Genomic DNA, 8524 nt, shown 5'->3' on the forward strand with positions numbered 1-8524 from the left:
TATCTGTTACATGTGTTTGAATAAACAGTCTGTTTTCACCCTACATTGACTTATGGATAGTGACTGGGTGAGCTAAGGGGTCTTGGATAGAGCTGGTTCTGGACAAAGGAATCATTTACAGCAGACATACTCCTGTTGAGGACGGAGGTCCGTTACAATTAGGGATGAGCCGAACACCCTCCAGTTCGCTTTGCGGCAGAACATGCGAACACCGTTAGTCTATGGGACACGAATGTGAAAAATCAAAAGTGCTAATTTTTAAAGGCTTATATGCAAGTTATTGTCATAAATACACTTTTTCATATTCATTCATACATGTCCTGCCCCAGGGGACATGTATCAATGCAAAAAGTTTTAAAAGCTGACATTTTTCGGGCGCAGGAATTTTAATAATGGTTAAAGTGAAACAATAAATGTGAAATATCCCTTTAAATTTCGTACCTGGGGGGTGTCTATAGTATGCCTGTAAAGTGGTGCATTTTTCCCGTGTTTAGAACAGTCCCTGCACAAAATGACATTTTCTAAAGGAATAAAAGTCATTTAAAACTGCTTGCGGCTGTAATGTATTGTCGGGTCCAGCAATATAAATGAAAATCATTGAGAAAAACGGCATGCCCCCCCCCCCCCCCCTAGCCCATTACCAGGCCCTTTGGGTCTGGTATGGATATTAAGGGGAACCCTGCATACTCTGAACAGCAGTATACAGGCGGTCCCCGGGTTACAAACAAGATGGGTAGGTTTGTTTTTAAGTTGAATCTGTAATTTGGAACAGGTACATTTTGTAAGTGTAGCTCCATGCCAAAATTCTATTTTTAAACTTTTTGGATAACATAGGGAAGGGTTATCACCCCTGTAACATTTTGTTTTGCTGTCTGTGCCCCTGTTCAGAAGATTTCACCTCACTTTCTGTCCCAATGACAATTGGATTTTTATTTTGGTTATTAGGGAATTTTGGGTTATTAGGGAAACAAGGATTGGTGTTAAAGTATCAGTGGAGAGTGAGACACCTTTTTCCCATATTAACTCTAAAGCCTCATACACACAATAGGACTTTGTACTTTCCCATGGATTTTCGAACAAAGGGCGTTGGCCATAAGTTTGTATTGCATACACACGGCAGAACTTTTTCAGCCAACTTTCAAATCACGTGGTTTTTCTGCTCTTTACCACCACCCTTTGGTCAACTTCTGTATTGTCTGATATTGTGTCAATCTCGACGCTTTTATTGGCGAGATTGACACCTCACGAGCCGGGTTCACACTGGTGCGGGGATCCGACTTGGATGCCCGCCAGTGCCAGGCACCATGTTTGGTATGAATCATGAGGCGAAACTCCACACCAAATTAAAAAAAAACAAAAAAAAGGCACCCTCCAGGGGCATGCTAGGCCCTTCAGTTTGGTATGCATTTTAAGGGGAACCCCCTTATGCTGAAAAAACGGCGTGGGGGGTCCCCCCCATAATCCATACCAGATTCTTATCCGAGCATGCAGCCCGGCCGGTCAGGAAAGGGGGTGGGGATGAGCAAGTGACCCCCCCCCTCCTGAACTGTACCAGGCCACATGCCCTCAACATAGGGCAGTGGGTGCTTTTGGGGAGGGGGGCCCTGCAGCCCCCTCTCCCCCAAAGCACCTTGTCCCCATGTTGATGAGGACAAGGGCCTCTTCCTGACAACCCTGGCTGTTGGTTGTCAGGGTCTGCGGGCGGGGGGCTTATCGGAATCCGGGAGCCACCTTTAATAAAGGGGGGGCCCCCAGATCCCAGCCCCCCACCCTATGTGAATGAGTATGGGGTACATCGTAACCCTACCCATTCATCTAGGGGGGGAAAAAAGTGTCAATAAAAAACACACTACACAGGTTTTTAAAGTCATTTATTCCCGCTACTCCCACTGTAATGCTGTGTGAGCGCCTCACGATGACTTATATAGGCATGGGGCATGGTCACCGGGTAATGTCAGTCAGTGACCATGCCCCTTATGACATCACAGTCCAGGGGCATGCTGGGACTGATGTCATAAGGGGGCATGGTCACCGGCTGACATCACCCAGTGACCACGCTCAATACCTATATAAATCATTGCAAGGCACTCGCATAGCATTACAGCGGGAGAGAGCGTCGTGTCAACATCAGAAGAAGAGAAGAGTGAAGAAGACGACGAAGAAGACCGGGCCACCACTAGCAAGAGAGCGGCGAAAGAGCAGAAGATAGCGGAGGAGCCCGGCAGAAGAACCAGAGAGCAGAGAAGAACCGGACATCGGGACAAGAGGCCGGATAGACCCCCAAAGTCAGAAGAAGACCCCCAGAGCTGCCTAATAAATGACTTTAAAAACCTGTGTAGTGTGTGTTGTGTGGTTTTTTTTTTTTTTTTTTTTTTTTTTTTTTTTTTTCTCAATTTTTTTTTTTTATTGACACTCTTTTCCCTAGGTGAATGGGTAGGGGTATCATGTACCCCATACTCATTCACATAGGGTGGGGGCTGGGATCTGGGGGCCCCCTTATTAAAAGGGGCTCCCATATTCCGATAAGCCCCCTACGCCCGCAGACCCAGACAACCAAGGGCCAGGGTTGTCGGGAAGAGGCCCTTGTCCTCATCAACATGGGGACAAGGTGCTTTGGGGTGGGGGGGCCGCAGGGTGCCCCCCTTCCCCAAAGCACCCCCCCCAATGTTGAGGGCATGCGGCCTGGTACGGTTCAGGAGGGGGGGGGCGCTCGCTCATCCCCACCCCCTTTCCTGACCGGCCGGGCTGCGTGCTCGGATAAGGGTCTGGTATGGGTTTTGGGGGGACCCCCACTCCATTTTTTCATCATGGGCTTCCCCTTAAAATCCATACCAGACCGTAGGGCCTGGTATGCTCCCAGAGGGGAATTTCCTCTTGCGTTCGCCGCAATAGGAAAATGTGTTTTTTCCCAAGGCGTCTTTCAGGACAGCACCTGAGAGATAGCGACTCCACCCACCGGAACAGGAAACACCTTCTTCCTCCAAACTTTAAAGGGAGGCGCCTCCCTATCATACCTCAGTTTTTGTGTTTCCTCCAGCCCGGAGGGAACATCTTTTGGAAGGGGAGTCAGGGTCTCTTAGGTGCTCCTGGGAGACGGGGCTTCTTTTTCCTCCTTCAGGAGACCCGCTGTCCTCCCGGCCTACCCAAGCCTTTGCAGCGGTAGCAATCGGGCTCCTCTTCCCCTCTGGTGCTCGGTGAGAGCCGTGCACTCGGTGATCCGCGCGGTCGTAGGAGCGGTGGTGCGCGATGTTTTTTGCCGGCAGGTGCGCCGGAAGTGACAAGGCGGGTCACTGGGTCAGCAGAAGCATCATTTCCAGCGTGGATGCGAGAGGGGAGGACAGGAACTGGCGCCTACTTCCGCTTCCGGTCCGGTGCAGATGCACTATGGGAGTCCGGAAGCGGCATATGAAGCCACAGGTGGAGAGCTGCACACCAGAGATGGAGGACTCAGCGTCTGCAGCGGTGGGCACAGGCACCAGTAAAGCTCAGGTAGGAGCAGCAGTTTAAGTCTGCCTTTTCTTCCTTTTCCTGGGTTTGGTCTATTTTTTTCCTTTTTTCTCTACCCCCTAGTGACAAGGGGCCTGTCTGGGCACTAGAGGCTGACTGGTTTCTTCTTAGTGCACCTGTGGGTGATTCTTGTGTAGCTGAGACCGGGTCTCACTAAAAGGTCCCCTGTTTTTTTTTCCCTTTTTTTGTTTTTCTCTCACAGGCTAAAAACTCTGACCCAAAAAAGAGATGTCCTTCTTCTTGCAGGGCCAAAATGGGAGAAAATTGGAAAAAAGTCTTATGCAGTACATGCATCACTTCTTTAGTTAAGGAGGAATCGGCTTCGGTTTGTGATGACCTGGTTGCCTCTGTAAAGAAAGAACTATACGCCACGATTCAGACTTTTCGTGACTCTTTAGTTAATCCAGCTGCTAGTCAGCCATCCACTTCTGAGGCTTCCCAGGGTTCTATTTCTTTCCCCATGGTAGAAGCTTTACCTGAAGGCCCCTCTATCAGGGAAGAGCAGTCCCCTACTCCTTCCGTTAAAGATTTGGAGGAGGAGGGTGAGGAAGCGGAGGTGGCTCCTTCCAAATTTAAGCTTTCCCTAGAGGAGGTAGATGGACTCCTTAAGGCTATCCATGTTACACTTGGCTTAACTGAGGAAAAGAAGGAGTTATCTCTTCATGACTGCATGTATGTAGGGTTAAATGAGCCTAAGGGGCGAACATTTCCGGTTCATTCGGTCATTTCTGATGCCATTACTAAAGAATGGCAAGATCCAGAGAAAAAGCCCTTTTTTTCCAGAGCCCACAAAAGGCGCTTCCCTTTTAAGGAGGACCCTTCTGCAGTGTGGAATAAGGTGCCCAGGTTGGATGCGGCCTTTTCACAGGTCTCAAGATCCACAGACCTGTCTTTTGAAGACATGGGGGTTCTAAGGGATCCAATGGAAAAACGCATGTATCTTTTGATCAAGAGATCATGGCAATCAATCATGAGCAATTTAAAACCAACTTAGATCTCATATAGTGGCAGATTCCCCCAAGCAGGAGATCTTAGATTCCTTTCCTACCCTGATTTCTGCGGTTGCTTATATTGCAGATGCTTCGGCTGAAGCTATCAAAATGTCAGCTAGGTCTGCAGCTTTAGCAAATGCTGCGAGAAGAGCTTTATGGCTAAAAACCTGGCCAGGTGATACAGCTTCAAAGAGTAAACTTTGTGGTATTCCCTTTTCAGGTGACCTTCTTTTTGGCCCTGATCTAGATAATATCCTAGACGGAACTGCCGATAAGAAGTCCTTCCCGGTCAAAAAGAAAAAGCAGACCCCAAAACGTCTTTTTCGACCTCAAAAAACTCAACAGCAACAGCAGGAAAATAAGTTTCAGGGCAGGAGAAAAAATTGGTCCGCGCAAAAAGGCGAAGGGCAAAGGCGGAATTCTCTTCCGTCCTCCTTCACAGGCCGAAAACTCACAATGACTCATCTCTGCGGGTCAGCGGAAGATTACGAGAGTTCCTTCCGAAGTGGTCAGGGATAACTTCAAATCAGTTTATTCTGACCACTCTCTCGCACGGTTATACTCTCGAGTTTTCCAGAAGCCCCCCAAGAAGGTTTCTGGTAACAAATGCTCCTCGAGATCCAATAAGGGCCCTGGCCATGAAATCCTCTCTGGAGGAACTGATGCAACAGGGTGTAGTAATCCCAGTGCCACCAGAAGAATGGCATGAGGGCTTCTATTCACATGTCTTCCTGGTAAAAAAAAACCAACAGGAAGATTTCGTTTAATTCTCAATTTAAAGCCACTAAACAGAGCCATCAAATACAGAAGGTTCAAGATGGACTCAATTTTCACCGCCAGAAATCTTCTGACTCCGGGTTGTTTCATGGCGTCAGTGGATCTAAAGGATGCATACCTGCATATTCCAATCTCATCCCAGTCCCAGAGGTTTCTCAGGTTGGCGGTAAGGTTGGAAGGCAGAATTCAGCATCTGCAATTCAGAGCCCTACCCTTCGGGCTATCATCCGCACCCCGAATTTTCACCAAAGTAATGGCAGAGGCCCTAGCTCTGCTGTGTCTTCAGGGAATCGCAGTAATTCCTTACTTAGACAATCTGCTATTTTTCGCCCCCTCAAGAGAGGAATTGAGGAGCAATTTAAGCAGAGCATGCAGCCATCTGGAGTCTCTAGGTTGGATCCTAAATCTCCAAAAATCTTGCCTGGAACCATCTCAGGAGATTCGGTTTCTAGGGTATATAATAAATTCGGTAAGCCAAAGAATTTTTCTTCCTTCAGAGAAGAAAGGAAAAATCCAGGATACAGTGTCTTTCTTGCAGACCAACCAGCAGCTGACGGTAAGATTGGTCATGTCAGCCCTGGGTGTTCTGACTTCGTCAATACCAGCTGTTCAGTGGGCAAGACTACACTTCAGACATCTGCAGGCTTTTCTTCTGAGATCTTGGGATCACAATTTGGAATCCCTAGACTCAGAGGTAAGAGTTCCAACCCAGGTGAAGAGGTCACTATGGTGGTGGAAAAGGCAGGATTTCCTATCAGAGGGGTTAGTCTGGGCCTTTCCCATTGAAAAAAGGCTGACAACCGATGCCAGTTTCTGGGGTTGGGGAGCCCCACCTAGAAAAGGGTTTCACTCAGGGAAACTGGTCCAGGAAAGAGGCGACCAAGTCCTCAAACTGGAGAGAGCTCAAGGCGATTGAGTTGGCTCTGAAGTCATTTGCTCAGGGGCTCCGGGCCCTGCATGTTCAAATACTAACAGACAATGCCATGGCTGTGGCTTATATAAACAGGCAGGGAGGTACAAGGAGCAAATCGCTGCAAGTACTAGCCATGAGCATTCTCCGTTGGGCAGAAGGACACTTGCTGTCTTTATCAGCAGTCCATCTAAAGGGATCCCTGAACGGGGTGGCGGATTTCCTGAGCAGAAACCCCCATTCAGGAAGCAGAATGGTTGCTGAACCCAGAGGTTTTCGCCATGATTGTTGAGAAGTGGGGGCTGCCAGAGGTGGACCTGTTCGCCTCAAAGGAGAATGCCTTGGTTCCACAATTTTTATATTTTTTTCCCTAAGCAATCACGATGGGTCACTAGGAACAGATGCCTTGGCGTATCCATGGAGATTCCACCTCTGCTACGCTTTCCCCCCATTCCAGTTAATTCCCTTAGTATTAAGAAAAATTCAAAGGGAAACGGTACCGGTTATCCTAATCACGCCTTTTTGGCCAAGAAGGGCTTGGTTTTCAACCGTTCTGAAAATGGCGGTCAGGCCTTATTGGCATCTGCCCCTCAGGCATGATTTACTAATTCAGGGGCCAGTAAATCACCCAGAGGTAGCCACTTTGGCGCTCACAGCCTGGTATCTGAAGAGCAGCTCTTAAGGAGCAAAGGTTTTTCCAGCCGGTTAATCTCAACACTATTATCCAGTAGGAAAAGGGTGACTAGAAATATCTATTCCAAGGTCTGGAAGGTTTATAATGCATGGTGTAATTCATCTGCCCAGGACCCAGGGAGTCTTGTTACCATTCTGGAATTTTTACAGGTTGGTTCTGACAAGGGACTAGCAGTTAGTACCTTGAAGGTACAGGTGGCTGCGCTAGCAGTGTTCCTAGAAAGATCTGTGGCCTCAGATCCGTTGGTAACCAGATTTTTCAGATCCCTTACGAGATCCATACCAGCACCACTTAAGTTGTTTCCCAAATGGGATCTGTCGATAGTCCTCCAGTCTCTAACAAAGAGTCCCTTTGAACCTTTGGAAGAAGCGCCACTCAGATATCTCACTTTTAAGTCTGTGTTTCTGATTGCCATGGTCTCTGCACGCAGGATCAGTGAGCTTAATGCTTTATCAGTTAAGGAACCCTATTTATCTATCTTCCCAGATAGGGTTATACTTAACAGATCAGAAATTCTTACCAAAGGTAGCTTCAGTACAGAATCGTGTTCAGGACATTCCGAGCTTCTGCCCTTACCATTTCACACAGGGGGGGGCGGGATCTGGGGGTCTCCTTGTTAAAGGGGGCTTCAAGATTCCGATAAGCCCCCTGCCCGCAGACCCCCACAACCACCGGCCAGGGTTGTGGGGATGAGGCCCTTGTCCTCATCAACATGGGGACAAGGTGTTTTGGGGGGCTACCCCAAAGCACCCTCCCAATGTTGAGGGCATGTGGCCTGGTACGGTTCAGGAGTGGGGGGCCGCACTCTCGTCCCCCCCCTCCTGTCCTGCGGCCTGCCAGGTTGTGTGCCCGGATAAGGGTCTGGTATGGATTTTTGGGGGGACCCCACGCCTTTTTTTTTTTTTTTTTTTTTTTTTTTTCTTTGGTGCAGGGTTCCCCTTAAAATCCATACCAGACCTGAAGGGTAGTTTTAAATGAAATTTTTCCTTCGAAATGTCATTTTGCTGTCAGACTGTTCTAAACATGGGAAACATGCGCCCCTTTACAGGCATACTATAGACACCCCCCAGGTACGAAATTTAAAGGGATATTACACTTTTATTGTTTGACTTTAAGCATTATTAAAACTTTTTTTGCATTGATCCATGTCCCCTGGGGCAGGACCCGGGTCCCCAAACACTTTTTATGACAATAACTTGCATATAAGCCTTTTAAAATTAGCACTTTTGATTATTCATGTTCGTGTCCCATAGACTTTAACGGTGTTCGCATGTTCGAGCAAACTTTTTTCCTGTTCGCATGTTCTGGTGCAAACCGAACAAGGGGGTGTTCGGCTCATCCCTACTCAGCATATGCAGCCTTCAAGGGATCCCACATCCATAGAAAAATCAATTGGTTACATCAGCATCAGGTGCTTGGTAGCTGGTGATCCAAGATTAATTCATTTTTATGCATGTGAGCCGATCAACAGAGTCTCTGGAAAGGTGACTGTTATCGGTTACAAAGCCTCCAGCGGCACTGACTGTGCATTCAGAAAGAACGCTGGCTGCAGGACAGGCCAGTAGCTCAATTGCATATTGAGCAAGCTCTGGTGAGTGGTCCATCCTCAATACCCAGTAACGCAGTGGATGATGTTCTGTTGGA

The sequence above is a fragment of the Aquarana catesbeiana genome, linkage group LG01 (assembly GCF_042186555.1).
Source record: "Aquarana catesbeiana isolate 2022-GZ linkage group LG01, ASM4218655v1, whole genome shotgun sequence".
NCBI classification, from domain to species: Eukaryota; Metazoa; Chordata; class Amphibia; order Anura; family Ranidae; genus Aquarana; species Aquarana catesbeiana.